This window comes from Pelmatolapia mariae, linkage group LG12 (assembly GCF_036321145.2).
Source record: "Pelmatolapia mariae isolate MD_Pm_ZW linkage group LG12, Pm_UMD_F_2, whole genome shotgun sequence".
Classification (NCBI taxonomy): Eukaryota; Metazoa; Chordata; class Actinopteri; order Cichliformes; family Cichlidae; genus Pelmatolapia; species Pelmatolapia mariae.
In genome coordinates, this window is record NC_086237.1 from 21,965,322 (window position 1) to 21,980,472 (window position 15,151).

Below are 15,151 nucleotides of genomic sequence, written 5' to 3' on the forward strand. Positions count from 1 at the left end.
AAATAGTTTTCACTCACTCTTTCAAATAGATGCACATAAAATAAAGTTTTAATTACCTTTTTTGCAGTAGTAATCCCTTACTTTACTTGTTACTTGAAAAAAGTAATCGGATTACAGTAACGCCCATCTCTGCTGCCAAGTGCTGTTAGATTTCCACTTACCTGTCTGCCTCCCTGCCACTGCTCAAAGGATTCATGGAAAACACTCCCTCTGCACACACAGCTTCAGGACACTTACCTGGACCCCTTTAACTGCCTTCTCCTCATGCCAGCCTCCGCCTGCAAAACTGTAAAACACTTCCCGTTTATTGATTCATCTCACCAGACCAATCACTGCCATTACTTAGTTTTCTGTCCAGTGCCACTTACCTCCCCTGCCTGAGCCACAATCCTCCCCTTAAGTTGTCTACTTAGTTCATGCATTCACTCCTAGCTCATGTTTCATAGTCCATAGCTCATAGTTCACGTTCAGACATATTGCTCACCTTTGTGTATTATTACGTTTATAGCCATCTCTGAGTGTTCAGAGTGATTAGGGACTTCTGGTAAAAACTGCTAGCAAAATTTCAGGGCACTGGCAAGATGGACTTTTGGCAATTTACAACAAAAATGTGCTTAGGAAGCATCATTCTATTGTTAATTGTTTGAACCATTCACTTCACATGAGTTTGAGTTGTTGCCTTCTGGCCGCCGTTTGAGGAAGACCAAAAGACTCCAGGTTTCTTTTATCTCCACTGCACCCCGTCTCCTTAATGGCAAATAACCGCCCTGTGACTTTCTATTACTATTATTGTCATTATTATTTTATTTTATTGTATACTTTTATGTTGCCTGCTGCTAAACTAATTCCCCCTTGTGGGACAATAAAGAATTTGAATTGAATTGTAAATAAAGGTTTTGTTATTCAGTTTAAACCTCTTGCCTTTGTGTTGTGTCTGCGCTTGAGTCCATTCTCCTGGGTTCTGGCCGCCCAGCCGTAACATCTGTACTTCTACTTAAGTACAGAATGTCTGTACTTTTTCAGTGACCTGATAACAGGCAGGAATGCGGACTAGGACTACAAGTCACTATAAACACTAACAGAGTGACAACAAGAGCACAGAATATGTAAAATGAACCAAAAAAAAACCCAAATTGGGCACCGTCAAATGGTAGATGGTAACCTCTAAAGCCCAAGGGTCATTTCTGAGGTCCCTTCTTGAAAATGACATGCCCAAAATGGATAGATTATTTCTCTGCAATTACAAATGCTGTATAAATCTTAATTTTATGGAGTTGGAATTTTATTTTCTTCTAGAACTAGCTGCTGTGGTTACAGATGGCTGACCATCCCTGGTCTGGTTCTGATGAAGGTTTCTTTCTGTTAAAAGGGGAGTCTGGTGTCTGGAATCTGATGGAATATAGTAAAAATGAAATGTCAAAAATCACTACTTTTCCTCTAAATGACATGTTGACATTACAGAATGCATGGTTTTGTAATGCAAAGAAATTGAATTGGCAGAGAAATTGAAAAAAATTCTTTTCAATCGAAGTGAATGAGATTAAACGGCTGACTTTGTGCTTGCACATTTTTATCCACTGAAGTGTTGAAAGGGTGCAAAATGCATCAACAGAGTATGGATAACATGCAAGAGTAAAAAATGATGGATTTCAAAAATTTGACTAAAAAGAAGATCAAAAAATCAATACATATTCTTGTGTGTGTGTTATCTTAGTAGGTGAAAACATATCATCAAGATGTGATACATGCACGTGTTCTGCAATTGCCAACTATTAAGGATGACTACTGATGACTTGAGTTTGTGTAAGGAAACATTTCCAACAGCCCTTCATGTGACTGGTTATGAAAAGAAAAAAAAAACTCCATTAAGTGGAAATAAAAACACTGAGAAATAAGTGAAAGATATGTACTTCTAGTGAAAAGGTAAAAAATTACTGAGGTCAATTTTAGAAATCAGAGAAACAGTGAAAACAGAACAACATAATTATTAGACTTCAATAAGATACTGAGCTATAGCCAGTGTTGGGAAGGTTACTTTTAAAATGTATTCCATTACAGAATACTGAATACATGCCCCAAAATGTATTCTGTAACGTATTCCGTTACGTTACTCAATGAGAGTAACGTATTCTGAATACTTTGGATTACTTAATATATTATCATGCTGTTTACAACTACGTGAATGTACTATTGCTGTGTGATTTATTATTGTTACTGAAGGTCCGCGGCTCCGAACCGTAGTAAAGGGACCTCTGACTAATACGGTGGGTTCCGTGTCGGGCTGGTAGCTGGAAAATAGCTTTACTTTGTTGTGTGGGTCAACTTTGCTTGCCAGAGACAGAGAGAGGCGTTGAAAGGCTGCTCCAACGGAACTTATTGTTTCGGAGGAAAACACGAACACAGTGTACAGTTGAGTCTTAATAGCTTACTTACAGCTGGGCTCGTCAGGCACTCTTCTTGGCTGCAGTGGTTATTATTATATTTACATGCTTCCAGCTCCCGTTTTTGCTCCGTAACAGCTCGGACTTTTCCTTTCTCTCCCTCCCTCGCTCACAGACACATAACGTGTATGGCAGTCCATTCTCGCTGCAGCACGGACTACACTGCCCATGAGGCTACATTCTTTAGGGCCATGCCTGTAGCATTCTGCCTTTTAGCTTAGCACAACAACAACAACAACAAAAACAAAAAGCGCTCTCTCACCCAGGAAACACGCAGAGAGAGAGCGTCACCCAGTAACCATGGCAACCGTAACGCTGCCGCCTGGAATAACAGAACGTAGCTGTCAAACAAACCCAAACAGTCCTGACCCGCGACAATATGAAACAGGAAAGTACCGCCGTGTAATCCATTTATTTCAACAAAGTAACTGTATTCTGAATACCACCTTTTTAAACGGTAACTGTAACGGAATACAGTTACTCATATTTTGTATTCTAAATACGTAACGGCGGTACATGTATTCCGTTACTCCCCAACACTGGCTATAGCAAATGTACTATCAATGTTTTGATTAAAAAATGTACTTTATTGCAAATGCTTATTTGTAGTAAGTATCAACATTAGTTGCTCACAGATCACAGTACATCTCAAGGATAATAAATGTTAATCTAAGCTCTAACTAAGGAAAAAAAGTTTTGCAAAGGCATCCTGAGAAGATTATTGGGAAGATTTCAATATTGAAACAAAAGAGAAAAAGCTCCCCCATTCCCTCCAATGGTCATTGTTTTGTACTTCATTCTAAAACTCATAATCATGGAAAAGTTTCCCTTGTCATATTTTTTTCCTCAAATATTATTTAATTGAGTCATAATAACATTTTAAAGGCAAATTCCAGTATGAGACATCTGTTCGTCTGCTTATTAACTACATTCAGATGATAGGGTCAGAATTAAGCAGAAAAGGCATGGATCCATTCTTACATGCTGCTGGTGTAATGGTGTGGGGGATATTTTCTTAACACACTTTGGGCCTATTACTACCAACAGGGCATCGTTTAAATGCCACAGCCTACCTGAGTATTGTTACTGACTCTGTCCATCCCTTTATGCCCACAAAGCATCACCCAGTCTCAACCCAATTGAGCACCACTGGGATCTGGTACAACTGGAGCTTCATGTCATAAATGTCTAACTAGCAAATCTGTGTGACGCAGTCGTGTCTGAGGAATGCATCTAGCACCTTGTTGAATTTATGCCATGAGGAATTAAGGCATTTGTGAGGAGCAACAAACAGAGTGCACCTAATATAGTGTCCAGTAAGTTTTTCAGTCTTATGAGACAAACTCACCTAGTTTATCTCCATTATCTCAGTTTTCTTATTAAACTACAGTAACACTGAGTCATGATCTACCAGCACTGGATGTGCAAAACCAGAATCAGCATGAGAAAGTTAAGATCCATATTCTATACATATAAAGTTTTATTTTATTTTAGTTTAGTTTAGTTTAGTTTTTTACTTTTGGAAATGTGTTGTTGGACACCACCACTGAAACCTTTATGAGTATGCAATCAGAATGTTTTCTCTCTAAAGGTCTACTCTTGTTTCTATGACTAATATATGAAGGTTGTTACACACGGAGGGGAAAACTGAAGCAGAAATAACAATATGACGTCTGCTATTTCTAACAAAAATTTAAACAATGTCACAGCAAAATCTCCAGTGTTAAATTAACACTACAGAGTGTCTATATGTGTCCACACTGTTGAGTGTTAAATATAACACTATTGAGTGTTAAATGAACACTTTTGACAGTGTTGTATTTTTAAAAGTAACCTTGTCAGTTTTCAAGATTTACAATGACTAACACAGAGCAGTGCTGATTTTCTAACACTGGAATATTTCTAACATTTTGAGTTATTTTCCAGTGTTCAGAAAATCAGCACTGCTCAGTTTTATTCATTGTAAATCTTGAAAACTGACTAGGTTACTTTTAAAAATACAACACTGTCAAAAGTGTTCATTTAACACTCAACAGTGTGGACACATATAGACACTCTGTAGTGTTAATTTAACACTGGAGATTTTGCTGTCAGTTACAATATATCCAATGTTCCCTTCAAAATGACAGAGTATTTGCAGAGATGGAAACAAATGTGTACATGAGGACAGGACAGCCTCCGTGCATATCTTGCCCTGGCATGGGTCTGGTCTTAGGAAGCAGAATGGGATAAGGTTTTTATCCAGAAAAAGTCCATACGTGTGTTCACTGTCTTTGAGAGCTTTTAAGGTGTTCATTCCAAAAGCGTGACACTCCATGCACTGTATGCAGCCACATGGGGATGCTGTTTTACTTAGCATCTGAGCATACCGAGTAATACTGTCATCCCAAGTGCATTAATAGCCGCACTTATGACTTTAGTCATGGTCCAACATCTCTTTTTCCACTGAAAAAATAACTGTAAGGTATCTAAGAAACACTATGGAATATATCTAACCACTTGGCAGCAACTAATGGTTATTGTTTATTGTTAATGCCTCCATTCATACAAAAAGCTGAACCACTATGAGGTGGGATGACCAAAACATTTCCCTTTCTATCATGTCAAATAGCACAATCAAGCCAGAAGTTAAGATACACTCATGATGGGCATGAATGTCACGGGAATTCTGGGCTTTTAATGATTTGTTTGAACTGTTCTTCACCCCCCTCAAATATACAAAAATTATTGATGTCTAATAATATTCAATATTATATACGATTGTATATAGTATTTTATTTTATTCTATTGTGTACAGTATCTTATGGATATATTATTCCAGTGTTTTTTCTCTAATTTTTCTATGCAACTTTGCACTGTCCACTGCTGTAACAAAACAAATTTCCCACGCGTGGGACTAATAAAGGTTATCTTATCTTATCTTATCTTATCTTATCTTATCTTATCTTATCTTATCTTATCTTATCTTATCTTATCTGTGTAAATGTGCGTTAGCAAATTTAAACCTTGAAGAGATGCCATAATTCTGGCTACTAAAAGGATAATTCTGGATAACTGACCACAATTCTTGACAAAGAATAGTGGTTAGTTATCAGTTATCTTAAAAACTATTCTTGACATTTCCTTTAAATTGGTTGCTTTCGTGGCAAAAAGCCAGAATACTTCTCAAATTTTCTTTGTTTTATCCACAACTAGTTTTTAATGTGTGCTTGGGATCATTGTTCTGTTGGAACACCCAGTTGTGTCCAATTTTTTTGCGCATTTGATGAATTTGGAGGTGATCCTAATGTTTCATTATTCCATCCATTTTGTATCATGTACCAGTACCACTGGCAGAAAAACAGCCCCAAAGCATGGTGCTACCACCAGCATGCTTGATAGCCAGTACAATGTTCTTAGGTTTGAAAACCTAACTGTTTCTCCTCCAAACATACCTCCCATCATTCAGGCCAAATAACTAAGTCTTTGTCTCATGTAACCATAACATTTTCTCCCAAAGGCATTGGGTTTGTCCACATGGGCATTTCAGTTAGTCTTCAAGGTTTCTGTTTTGGAGAATGGGCTTCTTCCTCGGTTGGCACTCTCTCGGCCCATGGTGATGTAAAACTTCACTATAGACAGTGACGCTGGTGTTACAGCAGGGGTTCACGTCAGGCTTGAGCCTTGGTTGTATGAACTTATTGATCAGTAGTCTAAAGAGACAAAAAAAAAAGTCAATTAAAATGAGAATAGTTCCATCTATACAGTTTGTAAGTGTATTTAATGTTCACTAACCTTTCACAGCTGACTGCAGCCCTCTTTTAGGGGAACAGTCACACCAGGTTTGCTGAAACAAGGTGAAAGATATCCCATTAGCTAAACACATAAAAATGACTAGTTTTATATTTCAGTAACCTTTTTTGTTGCTGATTTGGCTCACTCTTTGGTTTCATAAACATATTTCAAAAACATATCAGTAGTCCCAGTAGTGTTATTAATATTATTAGTAGTACTTGTGAAATCATGAATTTGTTACTAGCTGTATTTGCACTTAAAGATTTACTAGCCAATTAGGTGCAGATTCAGAAACATGAGAAATGTGATGCATGCAGCCAAAACAACTAATGGTCAGAACTTACAAACTACTACTATGATGATGATGAGATGAGTTTGGGTAAGGCCCTCCGCAAGACTTCCAAAACCCGTTGGGGTTGGTGAGGATTTGGTTGCTAAATGGAAAGGAAGAATTTCCATTTAGTGAAAAATTAAAATAATGAGAAGCAGATGAAAGCTCTGTACTTACTTCTAGTGAAAGAGCACAGGTTGCTGAGGTCTATTTGAAAAATCAGAGAGATCAAAAAAGTCACTGTTTTGGTCAAGAAAATGTACACTGTGTCAGATTCTTATTTGCAGTAAGTATCAACATTAGTCAGCTCACGGTTTATATGGCAGAATTATAGAATTATTATTTATATGGCATAAATATGAATCTATAATCAAAAAGGTATTTTATACAGTGCAGTCAAAAAGTCTTTGCCCCCTTTCTCATTTCTTAGTTGTTTTCCATATTTGTCAAACTGAAATGTTTCAGATAATCAAACAAATTTTTTTTTTTTTTTTGGCCTGTCCCGTTTGGTTCTTTTGCCATTAGAATTATTGTCTAAAGGTGAAGAAAGATGCCCAACGGATTTACTTTACCAAATGGACCATCCCAGCCTTGCCGTAATGGTCTATTTGATTCACCTTTAATTGTTTATTTTATTTTCACTTGTATGCGGGACAGAATTTACTGGGGGAAAGAAAGGGGAGAAGGAAGGAGGGAAAGAAAAACAGCTGGGACTCTTCCCAGACGGGGGAAAAGGGCAAAAACAAAAAACAACAGAATAAGCAGACAAAAAATACATATTGACCACCTGGATCACCTGTTGAGAAAGAAAAAAGAAAACAAGCAGGAGAAAACAAGAGTAATAGAATAAACAACATCACAATGATATATGGGAATATGGCAGTAAATACTAAATGTTAAACGTTATTGTGCAGCACGTAAGATTGACAGCGCACAGTGTGCTTTGAGGTAGGAGCCAAAAAGGGTGTAGTTTGTGTGTGTGATCACCCGTGTGTACACCTGTGAGCATGGACGCACTTGATTTTTTAAAAGGTTCCTTCATGTAATGATCTGCTAGAGGGTGTGGGGGGCCACTGCCCCGTCCTCCAGGGCATGAAGCAGGTATGGAGGAGATCAAAACTCCAGACATCAAACAAATTTTATTGTTAGACAAAGATACCCAGAGGAAAATGCAGTTCTGAAATGATTTCATCTATCATGGAAAAAAAGCTATCAGAACTTACCTGGCTCTGTGTGTAAAAGTACTTTCACTTTAAGCCTAATAATCAGTTGTGCAACTCTTGCCAGCAAGAACTGCAATCATGCGTTGGCAGTACCTGAGTGAGTCAGTCATTGCCAACAGATATTGTCAGTTTTGTTGTTTTATTTTGTTTTATTTTTTGAGCCATTCGGAGGTTGTCTTGCTGGTTTGAGATCATTATCCTGCTGCATAACCTAAATGCTCTTGAGCTTCAGGAAACAAACTGGTGGCTGGATATTCGCCTTCAGAATTTCTGATAGAGAGCAGAACTCATGGATCCATCAATTACAGCAAGTTTTACTGAAGCAGCAAAGAAGTCTAGTGCAGTGCACTACCTCTACCATGTTTTCTTTTTATGAAATGCGGTGTTAGTTTTACACCTGATGTAACGGCACTCAAACCTTCCAAAATGTTCAGCTTTTGTCTTTTCAGTCCACAGAATAATTTCCTACAAGTCTTGGAGATCATCAAGATGTTTTGTGGCAAATATGAGACGAGCCTTTTGTGGGATTTTTATGGTCAGCAGTGGTTTTCTTCCTGGAACCCACAGATGCCATTTTTGCCAAGTCTCTTTCTTATTGTTGAATCATGAACCCCGAACTTAATTAAAGCAAGTAAGGCCTGGAATTCTTTAGCTTTTGTTCTTGGTTCTTTTTTGACCTTCTGAATGAGTGACTGATGCGCTCTTGGAGTAATTCTATTAGTAATTGGGTAATTTGCTACTCCTGGGAAGGTTCACCACTTTGTGTATAACGGCTCTCATGGTGGTTCGCTGTGAACTCAAAGCCTTAGAACTGGATTTGTAAATCTCCAGACTCAGAGATGTCAATGACTTAGTTTTTCAGCTGGTTTTGTAGATTAGTGCATGACATGTAGCTTTTTGAGATCTTTTAGTCTACTTCACTTTATCAGACAGATTATATTTAAGTGATTTCTTTTTTTTAACAGGTATTATAGTAATCAGACCTCGGCATGACTACTGGTGTTAAAATCAGCTTTCAAAAAAATGTGGTTAATAACAGTTCATTCATGATTAAACAACAAGGAGTCATTTTTTCACACAGAGGGAAGTAAATTTGGATAGCAGTTTTGGGATATGGTGAAACAGAATCAGATATCCCAGTGTCGCTGTTGTTGTGCAATCATCATAACAATGTTGGTCCAGGATCAACATTGCAACTGACTAATCACTTGTTGTGATTTTATAACTTTTAGATGTTTAATACAATATTTAAAAAATGCATTTGTCTATATAAAAAATTCTTCTGAAACAAATGGTAAGCATTTCAAATGTTTCCTTTATCAATTTATGCAAAATAACAAATACATTATCAAGTTAGATTTGACATATTCTTAATTTTGGTTACTCGTGTTAGTTTGGTTGGGATTTCTTTCACAACCAAAGTTTCAACATTTTAAGTGTAGAAAATAAGTTCTCGGACATCTTCAGTAAATGAATATCTTCTAACAGAAAGTAGTTATCAACAGTGGCATCAGTTTCACTGTTGTTGGTTACGTATATATCAGCATTCCATAAATATAAGTCGACTTAGTAAGAGTAGAAAAGATGCAGAAGATACAGAAACAGAATAAACTGGAAATCTTTGACTCATAAGTTAACCATCATCAGCAAGTGGCACACCTTAATCCACTGTTTGCCTTATTCAGCTCCTCTAGCATGAGCAGAATCATGTGTTATTTTTATGAGATTAAGTACAAATGGAAGTAAACAAAAACCTGAATAAGAGCTTAAAATTCTACAACATCTGCCATCTTTCTGAGCACACAAGTGGGCTATTCTGGGTTTTTCCAGAGCTGGACAAATTTCTGACTCTAGTGAAAGAAATCTATTATTTTTAGTGCAATGACAAAGGAAAAAAGGGAAAAGAAATTAAAGAGAGGCATGAATTATTGCAAGATACCTGAACATTTTTTTGTGGTGATGTATCCACTATTCCCTTCAAATTCACAATGAGCATTCCCAGAAATGGAAACAAATGCTCGACCATCATGCTGACACACAGCTCTGTGTGGACGAGGACCAGAGCACTCTGTCATGGATCCATTATTGAGCAGGGCTTCATCATTGCAATACACGCTAATTACACTGAGAGCACATTTTTCAGGCTCACAGTAAAACACCTGCACGCCATTTCCACCTGTAACACCACACAGATTATCCATAAAACATCTCACATGAGCTACTTTTTAAAAAAAATCTTGAGCTTAGTATAGCTGAATGAATGAATCACCTGCTGCGAGAGCAAACAGTCCAAAAGTAAACAGCAGCAGGTCTATGAAGAGAAAAATAGAAACTAAATTTGAGCCTTTCTGAGTATGAACACTTTTAACTTTAAGTGATGAATCAGAGACTTACTATTCATGTTCAACACCAACGCTTCAGGATCGGAGCTGGAATCCTCTTCTCTTACACGGTTTGATGACAGTCTGAAGAAACTCACTGTTTAACCCTTGATTTAAATATAACTTAGGCCCACCCAGAAAAACCGCGGCATGACTCATTCAGTTGTGAATGTGAAAGAAGTCTGCAACCATAACTGCTTTGCATTAAACAAACATGCAAGAACGAAAAAAGTCTTTCCATTGTCACTTTAATTTGCCAGATTTGCTTCTTGTGCACAAAAAAAAAATGCATTTAAAAATATTTTGATTTAACATTTTTCATTTAGTACTCTGAAAAGCTCTTTTTTTCAAAGTATTCTATGGTTATATTTGGGAGAAGTCAATTTAATATTGTTTTAATTGATGGAAATGCACCACTCCGTTACTTAATCAGTACTCTAACAAATTTAAACTGTGACACACTGAGCATTTATCCCCCAGTCACATTTTTTCACAACCCACTTGATCAGATGCCACTGGAGCATATCTTTTAGCTCAGCTTTTCTGTTCTCTTCCCCCACCCTGGCCGGTTGTGGCAGCTGTCTGCCTACATGAAGCTGTTTCTTCCTGTAAATGGGAGTTTCCCTTCCCACCGTGGCAAAATGCTTGTTGGGGTTTTCTCTAAAGTATGAAGAACAATGAGGTGACTGTTATTGTTATTTGGCATTTATAAACATACCTGACATTACTGATGAATGAAAGATGAATGAAAGTACCACCAAATGTTGGTTTTGTATGTCAAGTATTAATGAGTAATATTATAATTATTATATATTTTCTTGAATTAAATATATTTTTACTGGCACAAAATGTTGCACAAGGCTCTGCCTCCTATTCTACATTTGAAAACTACAAACCACAAGTAAGCCAGCAGTCTGAGACTAAAGTGCTCTGTAAGGATAATGAGGTCTTTAAGATATGAAGGTGCTGATTATTTAAGGCTTTGTATGTTATGAGAGGGATTTTAAATTTGATTCTGGAACAAATGCAAAGAAGCCAATATAATACAAATATGACTCCAAGTCAAAGTAGACATCATGTTCCTGAGAATTTTAGGAATGAGCACAATAAGCTCAGCTGTGCCTGATTTTAGACATAGGATATAAGAGGTCCCCCAGGCTACTACAATCTCTGCACTCACCTGATCTCCTTTGCAAACTGTATGACAGCGAGCACCAACTATTTGGACCTCTGTCGAATTATGTCAATTTCTTTAAGGGCATGAGTATTTATGCAGTCAACCCAAATGATATGGGTTTGTAAAAATCTGTTTTCACACATGTTGTTGTTCATCACAGGTTGTACCCGATTTTAAGGCTTGGTAAGTGTTAGATATTTTTAATATGTATATATGTATAATAATGATATGTAAAACCTAGAAACTGACAGAGAATGTACTTTCATTTAACCATGACAGTACTGCATGATAACACGTTTTATTTACATAACAGCTTAAAAACAGTTTAAAAACAGTTTACAAAGTTTACAAAGTGTTACACAGACTTGGGTCTGATCCAGACATGCTTTAAAAGTTAGTAAAAAAAAAAAACCCCTCTTAAAATCAATTGTAAGTCCTGCAGGAAGCCAGTGTACAGAAGCCAGGTTCAGGCTGATGTGATGCTTTCTTCTGGAACCAGTAAGAATAGATGGAGAGCTGCCATCCAGGATCAGCTGGAGTACATCTAACGATACAAAAAGTCATCTTAAAATGAGCATATTTTCCTTTGTAGAGTATATATGTGTATTTAATGTTAACTACCCTCTCATTGTATATATATCCAAACCAAAGCAGAGGTGGACTCAAGACCAACTGCATGAGAACTGCATGAATAACAATGAATAAAACACCATAAAACTTACATCTCACCTGACTATCGGCATATTTCAAATATTTTGACTGTCAGCAAAAGAAGAAGTGCTAGATTGACACAGTAAAAAGAAGTTGGGTTAGTGTTGTATTAAAAAACAAATTATTATCTAAACTAATTGAAAGACTCGTCAGACAAAAGCATGATGCATACAGTGCTGTAAAAAGTATTTACCCCCTTCTTGATTTCTCAGCTCTTTGAATATTTCCTATATTTCTGATCATACAAGTAAATACAAAATGTAGTTTTTGAATGATAATTTAATTTGAAATGAAAAAGTAAATGGCCGTCTTGTAAAAAAAAAAAAAAAAAAAGTTCAGCATCACTAGCCCCTGTCCTAAACCACTGCTGGTATTCTGCTTGGCTATGATATGTCATCAGAGTTTAATCACCAAATTCATTAAATTCTCAATACATCTCTTTCAATTCTTCCAACTGATCTCTCCTTATTGAAATAATTATGCAAAAGGTGAGACAAAATTCCTATATAGACATGTGTAATCTGTGTAATGTTAACTTCTGTTTGATGATCTTAAACAACTATTGTGAGAAAACTATGAAATCAGGAAGGGGCAAAAACCTTTTCCACAGCATTGTATATACAAAGTGTGACAACTAATGTCGATCAGAACTTACTTGAGGTGATTGTTGAGGGTGTGTTTGCTAGATAAAAGGGGAACATTGCATTTAGTGGCCAATCAACACAATGAAATACAGAGGAAGGGTCTGTAGAGGCAACACTTACCTTTATTAAATAGACAAAAGTTGCTGAGGTCTAGTTGAATAAAAGGAAAAATAGACAGAATAGCATTTTTAGACATGAAGAAGACAGACAACTTCTATATACCCATATTTCTTCCTCCCTTTATAAATATAAAATGTACTGAGAATCAAATCCTTATTTGCAGTAAGTCACATTTATTAGTAAACTGTAATATGAAACCTAACCTGTGAATCTCATGATACATGCAAAAGCTCACTTTTTCAGTTTTTGGTTTTTCTTATCAACATGATATGTTGACTCGTGATATGCCAAAACTGCATAAACAGAACAAGAATGAGCAAGAGTTGAGCAAGAGACTGAATTAAGAGCCACGTTGTATAGTTTTATTGTATTGTATTAACTCCCCTGAGTCTGCTTAACATTCTGTATAATCGCATGCCCTTTGTTGTACTGCAGTTTTTAGGATTATTTTTTACTTCAGTACAGGTCAGCTGGGTAAGTGTTGGATGGAGAGAATTTTACTACAGTGACAGGAACTGCTTAAAACAAGAGAACACGTTGTGGCGAAGTTAGAATTTTGTAGTTCATCTTCTGTATATAGTAGTTTCAACATGGCACCACATTGTTAAAGAGAGATGTGCGTAAAAGACTTCTCTTTTCTTGTCCTTAACAATTCGCCTACCCAGGTCTAGGAAACGAAGTTAGGAATAGGAGATAGGAGGGTAGGAGAAACGTTTATAACGCACACCCGATTTTACATTTACCTGCTCTGCATGTGCTTGGACTGGGGATGGAGTTGGAAAAACTGACACTGATCAGTAGTGTTGTCAATTTGCATATTAACGACCATCGTCGCAGTAAATGTGAATTACATCAGCACCACGTTTCACTCTCGCAGTAAAACACGCGCGCGCGCACACACACACACACATATGTATGCATAATTTGCGTTGTTTTGCAGGTGGATTTGCTGACACACACACATACATATATCTAAATATATATATATATGTATGTATATATATATATATATATATATATATATATATATATATATATATATATATATATATATATATATATATATATATATATATATTGAGAAAGGCGTAAATGACAGAGTCAGCGCAAACAGTCCAAACGTAAACAGCAGCACCTCTGCCAAGACAAAACATCCTTCCGTGTTGAACGGCGAAGTTGTTTAAACCCAGTTTGAATCCTTCTTTTTCCTAAGAGTGACTGTAAGACATGTCATGACATGATAAGACATGCTCCTCATGTCATAATCTGCATCACTCATCTTGGTGAGTTTTTCACTGAGTTTTTAAATAGTCTGCTGCTGTCACTGGTACTCCGGTATGTATGTAGACCCCCCAAAAAATCAGGAAAAGAAACATGCAGACCTCCTTTCTGACCTCCTGAAAGAAAGGAGGTCAGGCCTGAAAGAAAAAAAAAAACAATAATCGGGGGGGGGGGCAAATAAGGGCATGAGATTGCCACTGGCTCAGTTGTCAGACAATCAGAGGCTCTCACATGTCCATTTTCTCACAGAATTGACCAACAAATTCATTACTCATTAAAGAGTTTTTAGGAACATCATGTGAGCAGCGAGAAATAATCACAGATCTGTGATGTTGAAATTATTAAATAAGATAAGATAAGATAAGATAACCTTTATTAGTCCCACACGTGGGAAATTTGTTTTGTCACAGCAGGAAGTGGACAGTGCAAAAGTTATGAAGCAAAAATTAGAATAAAATAAAATAAGAATAAATACAGTACACAACTGTACAGAATAGAATAAAATAGAATACTATATACACTAGAATAAAATAGAATGCAATATACAATAAGATAAAAATAGAATACAAATGCTATATACAACTGAGTAAAAATACAACGATGCCAGAAAAGATTATTGCACTTAGTGTTAATAGTCATCAGAGGCTGAGAGTGATGTTGAGCAGCCGGACTGTTGCACTTCCTTTCTTCTCTCAAGTAACCATGGTTACAAAGGGACGGTCTGAAACGAAAAGATCTCAGGTTGTTATATCCATGCAAAATCAAGAATGTATAGTAAAATAAATATACTACATATGCATATAGTGTTTATTACTGCTGTAGCCTTCATGGTACTGACTTTGTTTTTTAGATGATAGAGGTTCATGTCCTTGGTTATGTTTCATGTTCACTGTGGATTAATGAAATCTAGTGGACATTTAAAGTTTCAAATACATCAAATGTAGATAAATACAGCATAATGACAAAAACAGTGAAAGGAGAGTGACGCTAAAATAAAATACTTTAAAATGAAAAAGAAACACAAATTAGGGAGAGCAAATCATTTGATTGTGTAAGCTGTCTTCAGGG